This window comes from Nerophis ophidion, linkage group LG28 (assembly GCF_033978795.1).
Source record: "Nerophis ophidion isolate RoL-2023_Sa linkage group LG28, RoL_Noph_v1.0, whole genome shotgun sequence".
Lineage (NCBI taxonomy): Eukaryota > Metazoa > Chordata > Actinopteri > Syngnathiformes > Syngnathidae > Nerophis > Nerophis ophidion.
Window position 1 is genome coordinate 7949191 of NC_084638.1, and position 26915 is coordinate 7976105.

A 26915-nucleotide genomic window follows, 5' to 3' on the forward strand; every position below is an offset into this window, starting at 1 on the left:
GTCACGCTGGTGCTTCCTGCTTTTAAGCGGCCATCTTGAGACGGCAGCAGCGCGGCCGTTCTTTGAAGGCTCGTAAAAATCAAAACCGGAGCAGTTAAAAAAACTTTTTGCGCAACTTTTAATCAGAAGGGTTCAAGCCGACACAACAAATGTGCTCAGAGGAGATAATGTTTGGAAAAAGGTGACGGGTTTTTACAAAACTTTTGTATTGAAGGGGTGATTGCCAACTTCCTGTTGATTTTTACTGAAGGGTGTCACTTAATGAAATGTAGGTCTAAGTAAGACCTACAGAGAGGTTTTTGTTTCATGTCTCTACGACATTCCTGTCGGAAGTTACAAGCAGTTTTGTCTGTTTTCTTCCTAGGAGCAGTTTTGTCTGTGTTTTATTCCTAGGGGGCGCTAGAGCACAATTTTAAGTTTTTGGGTTTGGTTTTTTATTAGATCGCAATTTTCACCAGTCCTGATGTGTGTGTCCAGTTTGGTGAGTTTTGAAGCATGTTAAGGGGGTCAAATTACAGCTCAAAGAGGCGAAAATGACATTTTTTAGAAATGTTTTGTTTTGAAGGAGTGTTTGCCAACTTCCTGTTGAATTTTGCTGAAGGATGTCATTTTATGAAATCTAGGTCTAAGTCAGACCTATGTAGAGGTTTTTGTTTCATGTATATACGACATTCCTAACGGAAGTTACAAGCAGTTTTGTCTGTGTTTGTTCTTAGGGGGCGCTAAGGCGCAATTTTGAGTTTTGGGATTTGTTTTTTATTAGATGGACATCTTCGCCAGTCCTGATGTGTGTGTCCAGTTTGGTGAGTTTTATAGCATGGTAAGGGGGTCAAATTACAGCTCAAAGAGGCAAAAATTACATTTTTTAGGATTTTTTTGTTTTGAAGGGGTGTTTGCCAACTTCCTGTTGATTTTTGCTGAAAGATGTCATTTTATGAAACCTATGTCTAAGTCAGACCTATATAGAGGTTTTTGTTTCATGTATCTACGACATTTCTAACGGAAGTTACAAGCAGTTTTGTCTGTATTTTTTACTAGGGGCGCTAGAGCGCAATTTTGAGTTTTGGGGTTTGGTTTTTTATTAGATGGAAATTTTTGCCAGTCCTGATGTGTGTGTCAAATTTGGTGAGTTTTGAAGCATGTTAAGGGGGTCGAATTACAGCTCAAAGAGGTGAAAATGACATTTTTTAGGATTTTTTTGTTTTGAAGGGGTGTTTGCCAACTTCCTGTTGATTTTTGCTGAAGGATGTCATTTTATGAAATCTAGGTCGAAGTCAGACCTATATAGAGGTTTTTGTTTCATGTATCTACGACATTCCTAACGGAAGTTACAAGCAGTTTTGTCTGTGTTTTTTCTTAGGGGGCGCTAAGGCGCAATTTTGAGTTTTTGGGTTTGTTTTTTTATTAGATGGACATTTTTGCCAGTCCTGATGTGTGTGTAAAATTTGGTGAGTTTTATAGCATGTTAAGGGGGTCAAATTACATCTCAAAGAGGTGGCGGTATAATAATAATAAAACCTTAGACACACAATAGGGTCCTCTGTCCCAAAAAAAAACAGTGATTTTCCAAGTGGACATGTCTAGAGGATATCTGTCAAAATGTATTTAGTTTGCTTTTAAATAAATAAATACTCTTTGATGATTAGTCATTTTTACTGCACACCATTAACGAGTCTCCCAGTAACGAGTGTCCCAATGAATATTCATAGTATTTATCTACCAACCCGTTTAATATGTACCTATTGACTCATTTATTTATCTATTTGTTTGCGGTTGAGTGCAGGAAGTGAACAAACAAAGGTGTTAAAATTGCTAAACATTTTTAAAAAGGGGTAGGATTAAATTAGCTTTGTTTCTTGTAATCTGCATTTTATATAAAATGGTTGTCAAACAAAACACCAAATAATGGTCAACATTAAAATACAGTAGCCTAGTAGGCCTAAGTCTGTATTAAAAACAAGTCTGAGGTTTTATTTAGCAAGCATTATATAACATTACACTCATTTTGAACAGTCACACTGTGTTTGAGTCGAGGAAAATACAAGTGTTACAATCACAGAATTAAATGAAGTCATTCTTTGGTGAGAATCGCTGATCTCGGGGAATTAACCCGACTCCCGCCCCCGGGAATGACAAAGTTGCTAATTCAATTCCCACCAATATGGGTGCCATGCATGTCACATGACCCGAGGTCAGCCAATACACATTCATTCATTCATTCACTTTCATTCATGCAGAGGATTGGGAGCCTTCAGACTCGGAGGCTGAATCCGCATTTCAAAGCATCCACGCAAATAAACAATCTATGATGGTTTTTGTGCAAGAAGAATTTTGACTGGAAGGCTTAGAACGACATTTAGAACATCATAGTGTGTAAATAAATGTAAATAACAGCTATGCGGGGGTTCTTAAACTCGGATTTGGAAATCTTATTCTTGATTTTATTCATAGTCAATAATTCTAGCAAAATATTCAACACTTTGGCATCCCAGCAGGCACAAGACTTTGATACAACGTTCTTCTCAGTTTGGCGCCATACCACGCCCACATCTTATCACGTAGGAAAAATATATTCACAATTTATCATCGCCTATATGTGTAATATCTATCATTTTATTTGTGACTCATTTGGTTCAAGTCTCTAAGAGGAGTTCGTTAAAGTACGAACTGTTGTATTAAAAAAAAAAAAGGCCAAAAAACATCGGAACAAAGTTTGGCGCCATACCACGCCCACATCTTATGGCGTAGGAAAAATTTGTTCGCAATTTATCATCACCTATATGTGTATTACCTGTCAATTTAATTGCAATTTTTTTGGCCAAAGTCCCTAGGAGGATTTCGTTAAAGTACGACACTTACTTTGTGCCGGAAAAAAGGCCAAAAACCATCGGAGCAAAGTTTAGCGCCATACCACGCCCACATCTTATCACGTCGGAAAAATATATTCTCAATTTACCATCACCTATATGTGTAAGATCTATCATTTTATTTGTGACTCATTTGGTTCAAGTCTCTATGAGAAGTTCGTTAAAGTACGACCTGTTGTTTTCACACAAAAAAGGCCAAAAACTATCGGAGCAAAGTTTGGCGCCATACCACGCCCACATCTTATGGCGTAGGAAAAAATGTATTCACAATTTATCATCACTTATATGTGTAATTTTTGCCAATTTAATCGCAACTCACTTGGCCAAAGTCCCTAGGAGAAGTTGGTGAAAGTATGGTCTGTTGTTTTCGCCAAAAAAAGGCCAGAAACCATCAAAGTAAAGTTTGGCGCCATACCACGCCCACATCTTATGGCGTGGGAAAAATATATTCACAATTTATCATCGCTTATATGTGTAATATTTGTCAATTTAATCGCAACTCACTTGGCCAAAGTCCCTAGGAGAAGTTGGTCAAAGTACGACCTGTTGTTTTTGCAAAAAAAAGGCCAAAAACCATCGGAGCAAAGTTTGGCGCCATACCACGCCCACATCTTATGGCGTAGGAAAAATTTGTTCTCAATTTATCATCGCCTATATGTGTAATATTTGTCAATTAAATCGCAACTCACTTGGCCAAAGTCCCTAGGAGAAGTTGGTCAAAGTACGACCTGTTGTTTTTGCAAAAAAAAGGCCAAAAACCATCGGAGCAAAGTTTGGCGCCATACCACGCCCACATCTTATGGCGTAGGAAAAATTTGTTCTCAATTTATCATCGCCTATATGTGTAATACCTGTCGATTTAATTACAATTTATTTGGCCAAAGTACCTAGGATGATTTCCTTTAAAAAACGACACTTACTTTTTGCCGAAAAAAGGCCAAAAACCATCGTAACAAAGTTTGGCGCCATACCACGCCCACATCTTATGGCGTAGGAAAAATTAGTTCGCAATTTATCATCGCTTATATGTGTAATATCTATAATTTTATTTGTGACTGATTTGGTTCAAGTCTCTAAGAGGAGTTCGTTAAAGTACGACCTGTTGTTTTCGCCAAAAATGGCCAAAAACTATCGGAGCAAAGTTTGGCGCCATACCACGCCCACATCTTATCACGTAGGAAAAATATATTCACAATTTATCATCGCCTATATGTGTAATATCTGTCATTTTATTTGTGATTCGTTTGGTTCAAGTCTCTAAGAGAAGTTCGTTAAAGTACGACCTGTTGTTTCCGCCAAAAATGGCCAAAAACCATCGGAACAAAGTTTGGCGCCAAACCACGCCCACATCTTATGGCGTAGGAAAAATATATTCACGATTTATCTTCACTTATATGTGTAATATTTGTCAATTTAATTGCAATTTATTTGGCCAAAGTCCCTAGGAGGATTTCGTTAAAGTACGACGCTTACTTTTTGCCGAAAAAAGGCCAAAAACCATCGGAGCAAAGTTTGGCGCCAAACCACGCCCACATCTTATGGCGTAGGAAAACTGTATTCACAATTTATCATCGCCTATATGTGTAATATCTATCATTTTATTTGTGACTAATTTGGTTCAAGTCTTTAAGAGGAGTTCGTTAAAGTACGACTTGTTGTTTTCGCCAAAAATGGCCAAAAACCATCAGAGCAATGTTTGGCACCATACCACGCCCACATCTTATGGCGTAGGAAAAATGTATTCGCAGTTTATCATCGCCTATATGTGTAATACCTGTCGATTTAATTGCAATTTATTTGGCCAAAGTCTCTAGGAGGAGTTGGTCAAAGTACGACCTGTTGTTTTTGCAAAAAAAAGGCCAAAAACCATCGGAGCAAAGTTTGGCGCCATACCACGCCCACATCTTATGGCGTAGGAAAACTGTATTTACAATTTATCATCGCCTATATGTGTAATATCTATCATTTTATTAGTGACTCATTTGGTTCAAGTCTCTAAGAGAAGTTCGTTAAAGTACGACCTGTTGTATTCGCCAAAAAGGCCAAAAACCATCGGAACAAAGTTTGGCGCCATACCACGCCCACATCTTATGGCGTGGGAAAAATATATTCACAATTTATCTTCACTTATATGTGTAATATCTGTCAATTTAATTGCAATTTATTTGGCCAAAGTCCCTAGGAGGATTTCGTTAAAGTACGACACCTTTTTTTGGCCGAAAAAAGGCCAAAAACCATTGGAGCAAAGTTTGGCGCCACACCACGCCGACATCGTATGGCGTAAGAAATCTGTATTCACAATTTACCATCACCTATATGTGTAATATCTATAATTTTATTTGTGACTAATTTGGTTCAAGTCTCTAAGAGAAGTTGGTCAAAGTACGACCTGTTGTTTTCGCCAAAAATGGCCAAAAACCATCGGAGCAAAGTTTGGCGCCATACCACGCCCACATCTTATGGCGTGGGAAAAATATATTCACAATTTATCATCGCTTATATGTGTAATATTTGTCAATTTAATCGCAACTCACTTGGCCAAAGTCCCTAGGAGAAGTTGGTCAAAGTATGACCTGTTGTTTTCGCCAAAAATGGCTAAAAACCATCAGAGCAAAGTTTGGCGCCAAACCACGCCCACATCTTATGGCGTAGGAAAAATTTGTTTGCAATTTATCATCACTTATATGTGTAATATCTGTCAATTTAATTGCAATTTATTTGGCCAAAGTCCCTAGGAGGAGTTTGTTAAAGTACAACACTTACTTTTTGCCGGAAAAAAGGCCAGAAACCTTCAAAGCAAAGTTTGGCGCCAGACCACGCCCACATCTTATGGCGTAGGAAAACTGTATTCACAATTTATCATCGCCTATATGTGTAATATCCATCATTTTATTTGTGACTCATTTGGTTCAAGTCTCTAAGAGGAGCTCGTTAAAGTACGACCTGTTGTTTCCGCCAAAAATGGCCAAAAACAATCGGAACAAAGTTTGGCGCCATACCACGCCCACATCTTATGGTGTAGGAAAAATTTCTTCGCAATTTATCATCGCCTATATGTGTGATACCTGTCGATTTAATTGCAATTTATTTGGCCAAAGTCCCTAGGAGGAGTTCGTTAAAGTACGACACTTACTTTTTGCCGAAAAAAGGCCAAAAACCATCGGAGCAAAGTTTGGCGCCATACCACGCCCACATCTTATGGCGTAGGGAAAATATATTCACAATTTATCATCGCCTATATGTGTAATATCTATCATTTTATTTGTGACTCATTTGGTTCAAGTCTCTAAGAGAAGTTTGTTAAAGTACGACACTTACTTTTTGCCGGAAAAAAGGCCAAAAACCATCGGAGCAAAGTTTGGCGCCATACCACGCCCACATTTTATCACGTAGGAAAAATATATTCACAATTTATCATCGCTTATATGTGTAATATTTCTCAATTTAATCGCAACTCACTTGGCCAAAGTCCCTAGGAGAAGTTGGTCAAAGTACGACCTGTTATTTTCGCCAAAAATGGCTAAAAACCATCAGAGCAAAGTTTGGCGCCATACCACGCTCACATCTTATGGCGTAGGAAAAATATATTCACAATTTATCATCGCTTATATGTGTAATTTTTGCCAATTTAATTGCAACTCACTTGGCCAAAGTCCTTAGGAGGAGTTGGTCAAAGTACGACCTGTTGTTTTCGCCAAAAATGGCTAAAAACCATAGGAACAAAAATTGGCGCCATACCACGCCCACATCTTATGGCGTAGGAAAAATTTGTTCGCAATTTATCATCACTTATTTGTTTTAAATCTATCAATTTAATTGCAATTTATTTGGCCAAAGTCCCTAGGAGGAGTTTGTTAAAGTACTACACTTGCTTTTTGCCTAAAAAAAGGCCAAAAACCATCAGAGCAAAGTTTGGCGCCATACCACGCCCACATCTTATGGCGTAGGAAAAATATATTCACAATTTATCTTCACTTATATGTGTAATATCTGTCAATTTAATCGCAATTTATTTGGCCAAAGTCTGTAGGAAGAGTTCATGAAAGTACAACACTTACTTTTTGCCGGAAAAAAGGCCAAAAACCATCAGAGCAAAGTTTGGCGCCATACCACGCCCACATCTTATGGCGTAGGAAAAATATATTCTCAATTTATCATCGCCTATATGTGTAATATATATCATTTTATTTGTGACTCATTTGGTTCAAGTCTGTAAGAGAAGTTCGTTAAAGTATGACCTGTGATTTTCGCCCAAAATGGCCAAAAACCATCGGAGCAAAGTTTGGCGCCATACCACGCCCACATCTTATCACGTAGGAAAAATGTATTCGCAATTTATCTTCACTTATATGTGTAATATCTGTCAATTTAATTGCAATTTATTTGGCCAAAGTCCCTAGGAGGAGTTCGTTAAAGTACGACACTTGCTTTTTGCCGAAAAAAGGCCAAAAACCATTGCAACAAAATTTGGCGCCATACCACGCCCACATCTTATGGCGTAGGAAAACTGTATTCACAATTTATCATCGCCTATATGTGTAATATCTATCATTTTATTTGTGACTCATTTGGTTCAAGTCTCTAAGAGGAGTTCGTTAAAATATGACCTGTTGTTTTCGCCAAAAATGGCCAAAAACTATCGGAGCAAAGTTTGGCGCCATACCACGCCCACATCTTATCACGTAGGAAAAATATATTCTCAATTTACCATCACCTATATGTGTAATATCTATCATTTTATTTGTGACTCATTTGGTTCAAGTCTCTAAGAGAAGTTGGTCAAAGTACGACCTGTTGTTTTCGCCAAAAATGGCCAAAAACCATCAGAGCAAAGTTTGGCGCCAAACCACGCCCACATCTTATGGCGTAGGAAAAATTTGTTTGCAATTTATCATCGCTTATATGTGTAATATCCATCAATTTAATTGCAATTTATGTGGCCAAAGTCCTTAGGAGGATTTCATTAAAGTACGACACTTACTTTTTGCCGAAAAAGGCCAAAAACCATCGGAGCAAAGTTTGGCGCCATACCACGCCCACATCTTATGGCGTAGGAAAAATATATTCACAATTTATCATCGCCTATATGTGTAATATCTATCATTTTATTTGTGACTCATTTGGTTCAAGTCTGTAAGAGAAGTTCGTTAAAGTATGACCTGTGATTTTCGCCAAAAATGGCCAAAAACCATCGGAGCAAAGTTTGGCGCCATACCACGCCCACATCTTATGGCGTAGGAAAAATATATTACAAATTTATCTTCACTTATATGTGTAATATCCATCATTTTATTTGTGACTCATTTGGTTCAAGTCTCTAAGAGAAGTTCGTTAAAGTACGACCTGTTGTTTTCGCCAAAAATGGCCAAAAACCATCGGAGCAAAGTTTGGTGCCATACCACGCCCACATCTTATCGCGTAGGAAAATAATATTCACAACTTATCATCACCTATCTGTGTAGCATCTGTCATTTTAACCACGACTCTTTTAATGAAAACTACTGGGCGGAGTTTGTTAAAATACGACCTGTTTTTTTTCCCGCCAAAAAATGTAAGTAAAAGACCAAGATGGCCGACTTCCTGTTTGTTTTCAGCGATGGCTTCCTTTGTTAATGTGTGAGGAGACATCCTGGCCTGCGTTCTTCCGGTTCCCAAGAACCGATGGCGTCGGCACAAACCCAGCCTGGGAGCAGGGTGACGTTAGTCCAGGGTGGAAGTGACGTCTGCCGGGGGACGCCGCTGCAAACATTCAAAACAGAAAAGGACATCAAACGCTCCCCTCCAGTTTCATCTCCCTTTTGTGCACCACTTTGCCTCCCTGAAAGAGCGTTTGTGGCGCGCAATTACACCGCACAATGGGCCCGACGCCGGCGGAGGATGCGATCGGTTGCCATGGAAATGATTATGATGGATTTGCGGAGAGACGGAGTAGGTAATTGGAAAAAGACGGATGGGCGAGGGAGAGTGATGGAAAGGTGGAAGAAGAGGGGGACGAATCGGCCGTGGGGGGAGAGAGAGAGAATGGACAATTATCTCTCTCTCTCCGAGTCAATAGGCAATCACGTCTCTCTCTACCTCGCCTCATCGCCACGGCGACCGCCTCCTTTATTTCCCTTTGCACTTTCCCACATTAGAAGGGAGGGATGGTGTGTAATTCCCTTCATCACGCTGGGCGGGGAGGGGCCCTCAAAATGGAACCCACCCCCCCGTCCAGAAGCATCCTGGCTACTGTTGAGTAGCGCGCCTGTTTTGATGTTTTTTTTCCCCGCCCTCAACGATTGCGATCCATGATATCGCCGCGGAGGTAGAAGTCGCCATCGCACGACTCGACGGTCTCGGACGGCGCTTTTCAACCACAGTCTGCACAGCGTGCAGGTAAAAAGGTATCTAACGCTCAAAAAACAAACATAAACAAAAGGCGGGCAGCACGGTGGAAGACGGGTTAGTGCAAGTGCCTCACAATACGAAGGTCCTGAATAGTCCTGGGTTCAATCCTGGGCTCGGGATCTTTCTGTGTGGGGTTTGCATGTTCTACCTGTGAATGCGTGGGTTCTACTCTGGCTCCCTCCCACCTCCAAAGACATGCACCTGGGGATAGGCTCCTCCCACCTCCAAAGACAAGCACCTGGGGATAGGCTCCTCCCACCTCCAAAGACAAGCACCTGGGGATAGGCCCCCTCCCACCTCCAAAGACATGCACCTGGGGATAGGCCCCCTCCCACCTCCAAAGACAAGCACCTGGGGATAGGCCCCCTCCCACCTCCAAAGACATGCACCTGGGGATAGGCCCCTCGCACCTCCAAAGACAAGCACCTGGGGATAGGCGCCTCCCACTTCCAAAGACAAGCACCTGGGGATAGGCCCCTCCCACCTCCAAAGACATTCACCTGGGGATAGGCTCCTCCCACCTCCAAAGACAAGCACCTGGGGATAGGCTCCTCCCACCTCCAAAGACATGCACCTGGGGATAGGCCCCTCCCACCTCCAAAGACAAGCCTTTGGGGATAGGCCCCTCCCACCTCCAAATACACACACACCTGGGGATAGGCCCCTCCCACCTCCAAAGACAAGCACCTGGGGATAGGCCCCTCCCACCTCCAAAAACAAGCACCTGGGTATAGGCCCCTCCCACCTCCATAGACATGCACCTGGGGATAGGCCCCTCCCACCTCCAAAGACATGCACCTGGGGATAGGCCCCTCCCACCTCCAAAGACAAGCACCTGGGGATAGGCTCCTCCCACCTCCAAAGACATGCACCTGGGGATAGGCCCCTCCCACCTCCAAAGACAAGCCTTTGGGGATTCCCACCTCCAAATACACACACCTGAGGATAGGCCCCTCCCACCTCCAAAAACAAGCACCTGGGGATAGGCCCCTCCCACCTCCAAAGACATGCACCTGGGGATAGGCCCCCTCACACCTCCAAAGACATGCACCTGGGGATAGGCCCCTCCCACCTCCAAAGACAAGCACCTGGGGATAGGCGCCTCCCACTTCCAAAGACAAGCACCTGGGGATAGGCCCCTCCCACCTCCAAAGACATGCACCTGGGGATAGGTGCCTCCCACTTCCAAAGACAAGCACCTGGGGATAGGCCCCTCCCACCTCCAAAGACATGCACCTGGGGATAGGCTCCTCCCACCTCCAAATACACACACCTGGGGATAGGCCCCCTCCCACCTCCAAAGACATGAACCTGGGGATAGGCCCCTCCTACCTCCAAAGACATGCACCTGGCGATAGGCTCCTCCCACCTCCAAATACACACACCTGGGGATAGGCCCCCTCCCACCTCCAAAGACATGAACCTTGGGATAGGCCCCCTCCCACCTCCAAAGACATGAACCTGGGGATAGGCCCCTCCCACCTCCAAAGACATGAACCTGGGGATAGGCCCCTCCCACCTCCAAAGACAAGCACCTGGGGATAGGCTCCTCCCACCTCCAAAGACATGCACCTGGGGATAGGCCCCCTCCCACCTCCAAAGACATGCACCTGGGGATAGGCCCCTCCCACTTCCAAAGACATGCACCTGGGGATAGGCCCCTCCCACTTCCAAAGACATGCACCTGGGGATAGGTTGATTGGCAACACTAAATGGTCCCTAGTGTGTGAATGTTGTCCAGGGTGTACCCCGCTTTCCGCCTGAATGCAGCTAAAATAGGCTCCAGCACCACCCCCGCCACTCCAAAAGGGACAGGCGGTAGAAAATGGATGGATGGATAGACAAAAGGCAAGTGCCGCTAACAAAAGGCATTGAAGAATGGAGAAGCCTATGCAAAAGGAAGCTAAAACTGAACTGGCTGCAAAGTAAACAAAAACAGAATGCTGGAGGACAGCAAAGACTTACGGCGTGTGGAGCAGCAGACGGCGTCCACAAAGCACAACCGCACCCTGTATCCCCTTCGTGTAAAATGGGCCTGGAAGTAAACAGACAACATTTTTTTTTTCCGCAAAAACTACGGTACGCAACTAGCTTGGCTAACGCTAACAGCCTACTAAATGCTACCTGTGAAACAGAGTAAAAATGCCAACTTTGTGGGGTATGGACACGTTTCCCACAGAAGGAAGGGAATGTGTCCACCGCCCCTTGGTTGCCACGGCAATGGGCCAAACACTTCAGCGTGTACGGACCTAATAATTGAGTATTCAGACCTAGCGCACACCACAATCTCCGATGGAACGGACTCTCTCTGCTCTCCTTTTGAAACTTCCATGTGGTGCAGTCGAGTCGGTCCCTTAACCTTCTTGTAAACCATCCAATATGTCTGCCTTTGTCTCTTGCTTTCAAGTTCCTGTCTTTATCTCCGTCATCCACCAGTATTCTCCCTGCTGCCTTTGTCTGGCATCCTTAGAAAGTCTTCTCCCAGTGACTGTCCCTTCCACCCCAGACTGTCCCGTCCAGCGTGACCTCCCGCCCTATATTTCCCCCTCTCCTTTCTCCGACTATGATTCTCTTTTTGTTGCTTTTTTTCCCCCTTTCTATTCTCCGGGGGTATGAGGGCTTTGTGGAGACCCCTCGGCCCCCAGTGGGGACCCCGGCGAGAGAAAGAACTGCAAAACAAATGCTGAGTGCTGAGAGGGAGGTGTGAGCTCACTTATTCAGAGGTGTCCACAAGTACGCCAGCAGAGGCATCCCGTTTAAATCAGGAGGGACCAAATGTTTAGGTGCCAAAGTTGTCCAGGAGACTTCCGTTATATGTCGGAAATAACAATGTTTTGTCTATAGGACAAGACTTCTTTATGGATTTTGGAATGGAATGGAACTTTACTCTCATTGCACTATTATGTTAGATCCACTATGGACTGGACTCTCACACTATTATGTTAGATCCACTATGGACTGGACTCACACTATTATGTTAGATCCACTATGGACTGGACTCTCACACTGTTATGTTAGATCCACTATGGACTGGACTCTCACTATTATGTTAAATCCACTATGGACTGGACTCTCACACTATTATATTAGATCCAGTATGGACTGGACTCTCACACTATTATATTAGATCCACTATGGACTGGACTCTCACTATTATGTTAGATCCACTATGGACTGGACTCTCACTATTATGTTAGATCCACTATGGACTGGACTCTCACGATTATGTTAGATCCACTATGGACTGGGCTCTCACTATTATGTTAGATCCACTATGGACTGGACTCTCACACTATTATGTTAGATCCACTATGGACTGGACTCTCACGATTATGTTAGATCTACTATGGACTGGACTCTCACGATTATGTTAGATCCACTATGGACTGGACTCTCACTATTATGTTAGATCCACTATGGACTGGACTCTCACACTATAATGTTAGATCCACTATGGACTGGACTCTCACTATTATGTTAGATCCACTATGGACTGGACTCTCACTATTATGTTAGATCCACTATGGACTGGACTCTCACTATTATGTTAGATCCACTATGGACTGGACTCTCACTATTATGTTGGATCCACTATGGACTGGACTCTCACACTATTATGTTAGATCCATTATGGACTGGACTCTCACTATTATGTTAGATCCACTATAGACTGGACTCTCACACAATCATGTTGGATCCACTATGGACTGGACTCTCACTATTATGTTAGATCCACTATGGACTGGACTCTCACACTATTATGTTAGATCCACTATGGACTGGACTCTCACACTATCATGTTGGATCCACTATGGACTGGACTCTCACTATTATGTTAGATCCACTATGGACTGGACTCTCACACTGTTATGTTAGATCCACTATGGACTGGACTCTCACTATTATGTTAGATCCACTATGGACTGGACTCTCACACTATTATGTTAGATCCACTATGGACTGGACTCTCACACTATTATGTTAGATCCACTATGGACTGGACTCTCACTTTTATATTAGATCCACTATGAACTGGACTCTCACTATTATGTTAGATCCACTATGGACTGGACTCTCACTTTTATATTAGATCCACTATGAACTGGACTCTCACTATTATGTTAGATCCACTATGGACTGGACTCTCACACTATAATGTTAGATCCACTATGGACTGGACTCTCACTATTATGTTAGATCCACTATGGACTGGACTCACTATTATGTTAGATCCACTATGGACTGGACTCGCAAACTATTATGTTAGATCCACTATGGACTGGACTCTCACACTATTATATTAGATCCACTATGGACTGGACTCTCACACTATTATGTTAGATCCACTATGGACTGGACTCTCACACTATTATGTTAGATCCACTATGGACTGGACTCTCACACTATTATGTTAGATCCACTATGGACTGGACTCTCACACTATTATGTTAGATCCACTACGGACTGGACTCTCACTATTATGTTAGATCCACTATGGACTGGACTCTCACACTATTATGTTAGATCTACTATGGACTGGACTCTCACTACTATGTTAGATCCACTATGGACTGGACTCTCACTATTATGTTAGATCCACTATGGACTGGACTCTCACACTATTATGTTAGATCCACTATGGACTGGAATCTCACACTATTATGTTAGATCCACTATTGACTGGACTCTCTCACTATTATGTTAGATCCACTACGGACTGGACTCACACTATTATGTTAGATCCACTATGGACTGGACTCTCACACTATTATGCTAGATCCACTATTGACTGGACTCTCACACTATTATGTTAGATCCACTATGGACTGGACTCTCACACTATTATGTTAGATCCACTATGGACTGGACTCTCTCACTATTATGTTAGATCCACTATGGACTGGACTCTCACACTATTATGTTAGATCTACTATGGACTGGACTCTCACACTATTATGTTAGATCCACTATGGACTGGACTCCCACGATTATGTTAGATCCACTATGGACTGGACTCTCACTATTATGTTAAATCCACTATGGACTGGACTCTCACTATTATGTTAGATCCACTATAGACTGGACTCTCACACTATTATGTTAGATCCACTATGGACTGGACTCTCACTATTATGTTAGATCCACTATGGACTGGACTCTCACACTATTATGTTACATCCACTATGGACTGGACTCTCACTATTATGTTAGATCCACTATGGACTGGACTCTCACACTATTATATTAGATCCACTATGGACTGGACTCTCACACTATTATGTTAGATCCACTATAGACTGAACGTTCACTATTATGTTAGATCCACTATTGACTGGACTCTCACACTATTATGTTAGATCCACTATGGACTGGACTCTCACTATTATGTTAGATCCTCTATGGACTGGACTCTCTCACTATTATGTTAGATCCACTATGGACTGGACTCACACTATTATGTTAGATCCACTATGGACTGGACTCTCACACTATTATGTTAGATCCACTATGGACTGGACTCTCACACTATTATGTTAGATCCACTATGGACTGGACTCTTACTATTATGTTAGATCCACTATGGACTGGACTCTCACACTATTATGTTAGATCCACTATGGACTGGACTCTCTCACCTATTATGTTAGATCCACTATGGACTAGACTCTCACACTATTATGTTAGATCCACTATGGACTGGACTCTTACTATTATGTTAGATCCACTAAGGACTGGACTCTCACTATTATGTTTGATCCACTATGGACTGGACTCTCACACTATTATGTTAGATTCACTATGGACTGGACTTTCTCACCTATTATGTTAGATCCACTATGGACTGGACTCTCACTTTTATATTAGATCCACTATGAACTGGACTCTCATTATTATGTTAGATCCACTATGGACTGGACTCTCACTATTATGTTAGATCCACTATGGACTGGACTCTCACACTATTATGTTAGATCCACTATGGACTGGACTCTCACACTATTATGTTAGATCCACTATGGACTGGACTCTCACACTATTATGTTAGATCAACTATGGACTGGACTCTCACTATTATGTTAGATCCACTATGGACTGGACTCTCACTTTTATATTAGATCCACTATGAACTGGACTCTCACTATTATGTTAGATCCACTATGGACTGGACTCACTATTATGTTATGTTAGATCCACTATGGACTGGACTCGCAAACTATTATGTTAGATCCACTATGGACTGGACTCTCACACTATTATGTTAGATCCACTATGGACTGGACTCTCACACTATTATGTTAGATCCACTATGGACTGGACTCTCACACTATTATGTTAAATCCACTATGGACTGGACTACCACTATCATGTTAGATCCACTATGGAATGGACTCTCACACTATTATGTTAGATCCACTATGGACTGGACTCTCACACTATTATGTTAGATCCACTGCATTGGTCCCCTCCAAGGTTTCTCATTGTCATCCCATTGGGTTGAGTTTTTTTATTTCCCTGATGTGGGATCTGAGCCCAGGATGTGGTTTTGGCTTGTGCAGCCCTTTGAGACACTCGTGATTCAGGGCTACATAAGTAAACATTGATTGATGATTTATCGTGACCAAAGATGCTAAATTTTTGTCCCACCTCAGCACGGAACTTTCCTCCAGAGGGTCTTGTCTTGTATATATATATATATATATACATATATATATATATATATATATATATATATATATATATATATATATATATATATATATATATATATATATATATATATATATATATATATATATATATATATATATATATATGGGCTTCACGGTGGCAGAGGGGTTAGTGCGTCTGCCTCACAATACGAAGTTCCTGCAGTCCTGGGTTCAAATCCAGGGTCGGGATCTTTCTGTGTGGAGTTTGCATGTTCTCCCCGTGAATGCGTGGGTTCCCTCCGGGTACTCCGGCTTCCTCCCACTTCCAAAGACATGCACCTGGTAATAGGTTGATTGGCAACACTAAATTGGCCCTAGTGTGTGAATGTGAGTGTGAATGTTGTCTGTCTATCTGTGTTGGCCCTGCGATGAGGTGGCGACTTGTCCAGGGTGTACCCCGCCTTCCGCCCGATTGTAGCTGAGATAGGCGCCAGCGCCCCCCGCGACCCCAAAAGGGAATAAGCGGTAGCAAATGGATGGATGGATGGATATATATATATATATATAACCGTAGAAATCCTTTGTACGGTTCTTCTGTCTGCTCATTCAGTTTTTCTCGGTATGCTTTGTTGCCCTGAATGAGAGAGTCTCTAATGGAAGAGACAACGAGGGTGTGAGTGTTCTAGATGAGACAACACAGGCAAGAGCAGCCTAATATTGCCTTTGTTCTACAGTCTCGCTGCATGTGTGACAAAGTATTGTTGCATTTTTGTTGCTTCTTCACACTTAGTGTGGACAAAGTGTGAAGCTGGTGACCCACATGTGTACTTTGCACCCTGCAAACATGGCTCTGACGATCCAGGAACTTAATTGTACGGATGCAATATTAAAAAACCTGTAAAAAGTGTCCAACACATTTTTTTTACATACAATTTCAAAGATGACTTTTAAACGACCTTCAATGCTGGAAGATTAGCATTTGTTGCCTGACCATCACTTATATCCTTGAGAAATGTATATTTTTTGTAGCTATTTAAGTAATTATTTATATTATATATATATATATATATAATTATATTTTTAGAATATGTAGACATCTGTATATATATATATATGTATATATACACACATATATATATATATGTATGTATATAAACAGATATATATCTATGTATATATATATATATATATATATATGTATATATATATATGTAGGTGTGGGAAAAATCACAAGTCTACTTCATCTCTACAGAACTGTTTCATGAGGGGTTCCCTCAATCATCAGGAGATTTTGTATATATATATGTATATATTGTATATATTATGTATATATGTATATATATATGTATGTATATATATGTACAAATATACATGTATATATATGTATATACATACACATATATATGTGTATATATATATATAGATATATATCTATGTATATATATATATAGATATATATCTATGTATATATGTACATATATGTATGTACAGTATATATGTATATATATGTGTATATATATATATATATATATATATATATATATATATATATATATATGTAGGTGTGGGAAAAAATCACAAGACTACTTCATCTCTACAGAACTGTTTCATGAGGGGTTCCCTCAATCATCAGGAGATTTTGTATATATATATGTATATATTGTATATATTATGTATATATGTATATATATATGTATGTATATATGTACAAATATACATGTATATATGTATATATATACACATATATATGTGTATATATATATATATATATATATATATATATATATATATATATATATATATATATATATGTATATATGTATATATCTATGTACATATATGTATGTACAGTATATATGTATATATATATATATGTGTGTGTATATATATATATATATATATGTAGGTGTGGGAAAAAATCACAAGACTACTTCATCTCTACAGAACTGTTTCATGAGGGGTTCCCTCAATCATCAGGACATATATATACATATATATATGTGTATATATGTGTATATATACGTGTGTATATATATATATATAGATACATATATGTACACATATGTGTATATATATGTATGTATATATGTATATATGTCTATATATACATATATATGTATGTATATATGTATGTATATATACACATATATACATATATATTAATAATTATCACGATTGAATATGAAGAGTATGTGAAAGGTCAACTCCTACCTTATTTACCTTCGTGACAGCTTCCTTAAAATTTTGTAAACAATCCGAAATATCAAGTAGCTAAAATGCAGGAAAACATAGATAAGTGTGGAGAGAGTTTTTATTTTTTTGCATTTTTCCCATCATGCCTTGCAATGGATTTTAATGGGCGTAGTATAGATATGTTCTTATAGTGGCTGGCTGTTTTTTTTTGTTTTTTTTTTTAATAATATCCACTAAAGTTTGTCGACTTTTTGTGCTGGTTGAATTGTTTATTCCGCGGCATGACTAGGGAAGGTTGTTTGGATTGGGTCATATAAGTAAGTGTGCATGTGTGTCTATAGAAAATAAATGCTTTTCTTGTTGTTGCCTTATGAATATTTGTACTTATTCCACAATTTGTTTGTCAATAAAAGTATGTATTGCATAAACATAGTTATTTTTCATTTGTTTACTAATTCCATGTTGGAAAGTCATTCAGCTTAGGAACATTTGCCTGAATTGTTGGGTAGTTCGACATGTGTGTTACTTGATTTAAGGTTGAAAAAGGCACAGATTTGGTGAAAAACTCCTCGCAGAAGAAAAACTAGTAAATTGTGATCATTATTACTTCCCTTTCAGGTTATCTCATTTCTTCTCTGGTCCCAGTCCAAACATTTCCGAGCGTGTTGCCCTTTCTTCCTCGGTAACCGGAACATATTTTTAGAGTCCTCGTCTGGCACGTCTGCTGACTCTCATTCCGTCAAACGCTAACGAGAACACAACAGAGAGTAATTAACCAATCAGAGGCATGAAATGCATTTTCACCATTTGGCCGGGTGCTAAATGGGATCTGACAAGCAGGGAAATTGTACACATTGTGAGTACTCTTTGCACTATGCATCCGTGTACAACTATGTGTTTGTGTACTTATCGTGCGTGGAACTCAATTCGAGTTCAGGTTTGAATTGATTTTCAGTACCAGTTCCCGCTATCTATACTGGTACTCAGTCTCTCTGTTTCTATGCGTGTTTATACGTTCGATTATATATACATACATATATATATATATATATATATATATATATATATATATATATATATATATATATATATATATATACATATATACATACATATACATTTGATAATAACAGTGCTTATATCTTCTTTACATCCACTTCTGAGTCTCATTTGAAAGTATTATATGCAGTTTCCATTCCAAGATGTAAAATGGCCATTTTGTTGAATCCTACAAAGTGTTTGCACTGCAAGTGTCGCACTTATTACAGACGAGCTGACTGATTTTAAAAGTGTATCCTAGGTGTGGTTTTCGTTACGAAGTCCGGAGGCGTTGAAATCGCCATGTGCAATCGCTGATGCTAACCACTAGCATGTCTATGGTAAAAAACAATTTAGCATCGAGCTAGTGAATTTTGAAAGGCCGAAGCGGACTTAATCCAAGCTTTAAGTAAACGAGTCATTAGGGTTTGGATGTCACTCTGTTAGCATGTTCCAAACAAACTGTTACTATTATGCTCGGGCATCTAAGTCAATCAATCAAAAGTTTATTTCTAGAGCGATTGGTCACAAATATCTCAAAGGGCTGCACAAACCACAAGGACTGATCCGGCATCCGAGCAAGAAAAAAAACTCAACCCAAAGGGAACAACGAGAAACCTTTAAATTTAAAGACAAAACTTAGCATATATTATTAATTATTTGCGCAAAAATGTCAGATTTTTTTCATTACTCTCTGATTTTTATTAAATTTTTACTGTTATTTTTTTTCATAAATATGTTAATATTTGAAAATAATTTTTATTTTTTTATTTTTGCAGACACGTTACACATTAGGCATATCGAAATCGCCGATACCAGGCTGAATTTGACTTGGTATCAATCAGTGGTATCGCACATCGTAACATTACTGCATTTTCCGTACAATAGGGCGCACTGCCGATGTAGAAGTTATCGATTACGTTGTGGGCACAGACTACAGAGGCGGACGCGCGCAAATTTTCAGTACGTATGTCATATTGCAGTCTACGCGTATCTCTTATGTGTGACTGCCATCGTATTGCAGTCAACACGTATCTCTTATGAATAACTGCCATCATATTGCAGTCTACACATTTCTCTTATGTGTGACTGCCATTATATTGCAGTCTACACGTATCTCTTATGTGTGACTGCCATCATATTGCAGTCTACACATTTCTCTTATGTGTGACTGCCATCATATTGCAGTCTACACGTATCCCCTATGTGTGACTGCAATCACATTGCAGTTTACACATTTCTCTTATGTGTGACTGCCATCATATTGCAGTCTACACGTATCTCTTATGTGTGACTGCCATCATATTGCAGTCTACACATATCTCTTATGTGTGACTGCCATCATATTGCAGTCTACACGTATCTCTTATGTGTAACTGCCATCATATTGCAGTCTACACATATCTCTTATGTGTGACTGCCATCATATTGCAGTCTACACTTATCTCTTATGTGTGACTGCCATCATATTGCAGTCTACACGTATCTCTTATGTGTGACTGCCATCATATTGCAGTCTACATGTATTTCTTATGTGTGACTGCCATCATATTGCAGTCTACATGTATTTCTTATGTTTGACAGCCATCATATTGCAGTCTACACATATCTCTTATGTGTGACTGCCATCATATTGCAGTCTACACGTATCTCTTAAGTGTGACTGCCGTCATATTGCAGTCTACACGTATCTCTCATGTGTGACTGCCATCAGATTGCAGTCTACACGTATCTCTTATGTGTGACTGCCATCATATTGCAGTCTACACGTATCTCTTATGTGTGACTGCCATCACATTGCAGTCTACACATTTCTCTTATGTGTGACTGCCATCATATTGCAGTCTCCACGTATCTCTTATGTGTGACTGCCATCATATTGCAGTCTACACATATCTCTTATGTGTGACTGCCATCATATTGCAGTCTACACGTATCTCTTATGTGTAACTGCCATCATATTGCAGTCTACACATATCTCTTATGTGTGACTGCCATCATATTGCAGTCTACACTTATCTCTTATGTGTGACTGCCATCATATTGCAGTCTACACGTATCTCTTATGTGTGACTGCCGTCATATTGCAGTCCACGCGTATCTCTTATGTGTGACTGCCATCATATTGTAGTCTACACGCATCTCTTATGTGTGACTGCCGTCATATTGCAGTCTACACGTATCTCTTATGTGTGACTGCCATCACATTGCAGTCTACACGTATCACTTATGTGTGACTGCCATCACCTTGCAGTCTACACATTTCTCTTATGTGTGACTGCCATCGTATTGCAGTCCACACGTATCTCTTATGTGTGACTGCCATCATATTGCAGTCTACACGTATCTCTTATATGTGACTACCATCAGATTGCAGTCTACACGTATCTCTTATGTGTGACTGCCATCACCCTGCAGTCTACACCTATCTCTTATATGTGACTACCATCAGATTACAGTCTACACGTATCTCTTATGTGTGACTGCCATCACCCTGCAGTCTACACGTATCTCTTATGTGTGACCACTATCAGATTGCAGTCTACATGTATCTCTTAAGTGTGACTGCCATCATATTGCAGTCTACACATATCTCTCATGTGTGACTGCCATCACATTGCAGTCTACACATTTCTCTTATGTGTGACTGCTGTCATATTGCAGTCTACACATATCTCTTATGTGTGACCGACATCATATTGCAGTCTACACGCATCTCTTATGTGTGACTGCCATCATATTGCAGTCTACACGCATCTCTTATGTGTGACTGCCGTCATATTGCAGTCTACACGTATCTCTTATGTGTGACTGCCATCATATTGCAGTCTCCATGTATCTCTTATGTGTGACTGCCATCCTATTGCAGTCTACACGTATCTTTCATGTGGGACTGCCATCAAATTGCAGTCTACACGTATCTCTTATGTGTGACTGCCATCATATTGCAGTCTACACGTATCTCTTATGTGTGACTGCCATCATATTGCAGTCTACACGTATCTCTCATGTGTGACTGCCATCATATTGCAGTCTACACGTATCTCTTATGTGTGACTGCCATCATATTGCAGTCTCCACGTATCTCTTATGTGTGACTGCCATCATATTGCAGTCTACACGTATCTCTTATGTGTGACTGCCGTCATATTGCAGTTTACACGTATCTCTTATGTGTGACTGCCGTCATCTTGCAGTCTACACGTATCTCTTATGTGTGACTACCGTCATATTGCAGTCTACACGTATCTCTTATGTGTGACTGCCATCAGATTGCAGTCTACAGGTATCTCTTATGTGTGACTGCCATTAGATTGCAGTCTACACGTATCTCTCATGTGTGACCGCTATCATCTTGCAGTCTACACGTATCTCTTATGTGTGACTGCCATTATATTGGAGTCTACACATTTCTCTTATGTGTGACTGCCATCATCTTGCAGTCTACACGTATCTCTTATGTGTGACTGCCATCATATTACAGTTTACATGTATCTCTTATGTGTGACTGCCATCACCCTGCAGTCTACACCTATCTCTTATGTGTGACTGCCATCATATTACAGTTTACATGTATCTCTTATGTGTGACTGCCATCACCCTGCAGTCTACACCTATCTCTTATGTGTGACTGCCATCTACCGGTCACTTTTTTTTTATTCCACCATGGCTATGATGATGCTTGCTTTGTTCTGTGTTTAATTTCCCGACTCCCACTAATGGTGCCGTCTTTCAGTTTGGCATTTAAGACTTTCCACGGGGCGGCCGGCGTCCCATTGGCCGGGAGGCGAGCGGCGCTAGGGCTTCCCATTTCAGAGGTCAGCGAGCGTCTGGTAAAAAGCGCAAGAGATAAAAGCTTTTAAAGGCGATCATCACATGGCAGCTTCACTCCTCCTATCTTCATTGCCCTCAGCCATCATTTCAACCCCAGTGACCCTGGCTGGTCCACGGCCTTACATCATCCACACCCAGCCTCCCCTTCATATCCTTTTAATGCAACTAGTCGTTAAACAGTCCTTGGCGGCAGAAGGCGGGCGTGCACCACTGCCTGCGATGAAGGCTGCATCCTTTTGCAGGGAAGAAACCTCCTAGGTGTTTTGGTGCCAAGACCAACCAGAGTCGAGGATTAACAATCTAGTGAGCCAGGGGTGTGCAAACTAAGTTTCATGAACAATTTTGCTTTCATTTCAATAGTCTGGCTTTGGTGTTATTGTGTTGACAACATTAAATTAACTTAAATTATGCTCTAGCTGGAGGATTGCGCACAAATTCACTTATACGACCCAATGCAAACAGCCTTCCCTAGTCATGGTGAAAAAAAAATTGAAATAAAATCTAACCAACACAAAAAGGTCAACACACATGGTCACACGTAACACAACCTGCTCACTGATCTTTGAGGATTTATAAACAATGTCCAATCTATTGCAATGCATGATGGGAAAATGCAAAAGACCCTCCACACTTATCCATGTTTGGCACATTTTAGCTGCTTGATATTTCTGATTGTTTACAAAACTTTAAGGTCATGAAAGTAAAAAAAAGGTAGGAGTTGAAGTTTCCCATACTCGTAATATCCTAATATAATAATTATATATCCATTATGTTATTATAATATGTACACACACACATATATATATATATATATATATATATATATATATATATATGTATGTATATATATATATACATACATATATATACATATATGTATATATATATATATATACATATATATATATATATATATGTATGTATACAATATACATATATATAAATATGTATATATATGTATACAATATACATATATATAAATATATATGTGTGTATATATGTATATATTCACATATATATACACATATATGTGTACATATACATATGTATACTTATGTATATATGTTTATATACATATGTATGTATATTATAAACACATACATACAAATATATATATATATATATTCACATATATATATATATATATACACACATATATGTGTATATATACACATATATACTTATGTATATATATGTCTATACACTTATGTATATATACACATACATATACACATATACATATATATACATATACGTACGTATATATAGTCTTATATATGTATATATGTATGTCTATATATATATATATAATATATATAGACATATATATACATATACATGTACATATGCATTTAAAGATACAAGTATTTTCTGCTAAAGAAACCTGCAAAACAGGCTTGTAGGGATGAAGTAGCATCTGTGTTTCTTTCCTGACCTAAAGTATATATGTATATTTAGTATATATTACCAAAAAAAAAATTGTTGTATTGTTTCAGGTTTCGTAAACTCACCAAAACGTCGGCGTGGAGTTATTGAGTCTGTTTAGCTGATTGGACAGCTAGCTTCTGTTTTGTTGGATCAGCCGTTTTACTGCAGAGACTTTTTGGAAACAATTATGGTATTTAAACAAAATATTTCTGCGGAAATAACTTATTTCTCAACTTATATATGGAAATATATGTTTTTCTTCAAAAATTCCAACTCATATGGTCCATAAAATGCAGTTCTAACTCTCAGTTGTTCTTTCGGAACTCCACCCGATTCCTTTTGTGTCACTTTGCACATGTATTCCTAACACTCGGATAAGTGTGTGAAAGGAGGTGTGATCCCCATATTTACATGTGAGTCTTTATGGTTGATACTGTACGTACGTGTCAGTGTTTGCTCATCTGGCTGGTAGAGGCGGGGCTCTTCTCTCCCGACGCTCTTCCAGGTATTAAAATGAAATGAAGTGTGAAATAAGCTCCTCGGTCTCTGTGGCCGACTGCTGTGGGGAGAGAGAGAAAGAAAAAAAATCCCTTGTCAACACATCACACGTTTACCGTCCATCACTCCGGTTCCACAGCCTCCCACGATGCCCATTAGGGCCCCCGTGAAGCCACGGGAGTGGGGGGGTAGGGGGTAAGGGAGCACCCATGGCAACCTTCAGACAAGGTGGGGAAATGATTGGTGTTAGAGCATTGGTGTCAAACTCTGGCCCGCGGGCCTAATTTGGCCCTTGAGGCAATATCAAATGAACATTAAAGCTGCAAGCAGCATTGGTCGGGCCCGGCTTTGGCTGCTGCCGCCGAGACTCAAGCCCTGGACCTACATTGAAGTTTTTTATTCATGTCTCTACGACATTCCTAACAGAAGTTATAAGCCGTTTTGTCTGTGTTTTTTCTTAGGGGGGGCTGGAGCTTACTTCTGATTTTTGGGGTTTGGTTTTTTATTAGATGGCAATTTTCGCCAGTCCTAATGTGTGTGTAAAATTTGGTGAGTTTTGAAGCATGTTAAGGGGGTGAAATTACAGATCGTTTTTTTCTGGATGTTGTTGATAAATGGCTTTCGCTTTGCATAGTAGTGCTTTAACTTGCACCTTGAAGCATTTTAAGGGGGTCAAATTACAGCTCAAAGAGGCAAAAATGACATTTTGTAGGAAAATTTGCGCAGGTTTTTTTTGATGGTGCGTAAAATCCAAACCGGAGCAGTAATCACAACTCTTTCAATAACTTTTAATCAGAAGGGTTCAAACTCTCTCCTGTGCGAGTTTGAAGCCGAAACGACAAACGCGCTCAGAGGAGATAATGTTTGAAGAAAGGTGACGGGTTTTTACAAAACTTTTCTTTTGAAGGGGTAATTGCCAACTTCCTGTGGATTGTTGCTAAAGGATGTCAACGAGTAAAATGGAGGCCTAAGTGAGACCTACATAGAAGTTTTTGTTGCATGTGTTTCCGACATTCCTACCGGAAGTTACAAGCAGTTTTGTCTGTGTTTTCTTCCCAGGAGCAGTTTTTTCTGTGTTTTATTCAAAAATTGTGCTAGAGCTCAATTTTTAAGTTTTTTTTTTGTTTGTTTGTTTTTTGCATTGCAATTTTTGCCAGTCCTGATGTGTGTGCCAAGTTTGGTGAGTTTTGAAGCATTTTAAGGGGGTCAAGTTATAGCGCAAAGAGACAAAAAGTGCATTTTTTTAGGCAAATTTTGCTTTGAAGGGATTTTAACGAAATTTTTGTTGATTTTTGCCCTAGAAGGTATCATTATGAAATGTAGGTCTAAGTCGGCCCTACATAAAGGTTTTCGTTTCATGTCTCTACGACATTCCTAACAGAAGTTACGAGCAGTCTGTTTTTTTTTTCCCTAGGGGGCGCTAGAGAGCAATTTTAATTTTTGGGGTTTGGTTCTTTAATAGGTTGGGAAGGTTTGCCGGACCGATGTGACACACACGTCGGTATAGCAAACCTTCCCAACATATTAAGCAACCAATCCCCCAAAATGAAAATTGCGCTCTAGCGCCCCCTAGGAAAAAATTACAGACAAAACTGCATGTAACTTCTGTTAGGAATGTCATAGCGACATGAAACAAAGACTCCTATGTAGGTCTGACTTAGACCCAATTTTCATACACTCACTTCTTTCAGCAAAAATCTACAGGAAGTTGGCAAAAAACCCCTTCAAAATAAAATTTTCGCAAAAAATGCCATTTTTGCCTCTTTGCGCTGTAATTTGACCCCTTTAAAATACTTCAAAAGTCACCAAACTTGGCGCACGCATAAGGACTGGCGAATATTGCGATCTAATGAAAAAAACAAACCCCAAAACTCAAAATTGTGCACGATAACTCCTAAATCAAACATGAAACATGCCTAAATATGCCTGTATTAATATATCTTTGTGAGTTTTACTAGAAACGTGTGATTGTGTAAGGTTTACAAACGCACAAATGAGAAAATGTGTTTCAAGGAATGAC

At 39.9% G+C, this 26915-nt stretch overlaps 1 long non-coding RNA gene across 1 annotated transcript; it reads right to left on the reverse strand.

The window, feature by feature from the left end:
* Positions 1-1969: 1969 nt before the first annotated feature.
* On the reverse strand, positions 1970-24946 carry LOC133545226 (uncharacterized). The gene is made up of 3 exons (XR_009804761.1): positions 24841-24946; positions 11220-11289; positions 1970-8606 (listed from the first exon to the last, which is right to left on the reverse strand). It is a non-coding gene; the product is annotated as an uncharacterized LOC133545226 (long non-coding RNA).
* Between the last annotated feature and the right edge of the window lie 1969 nt (positions 24947-26915).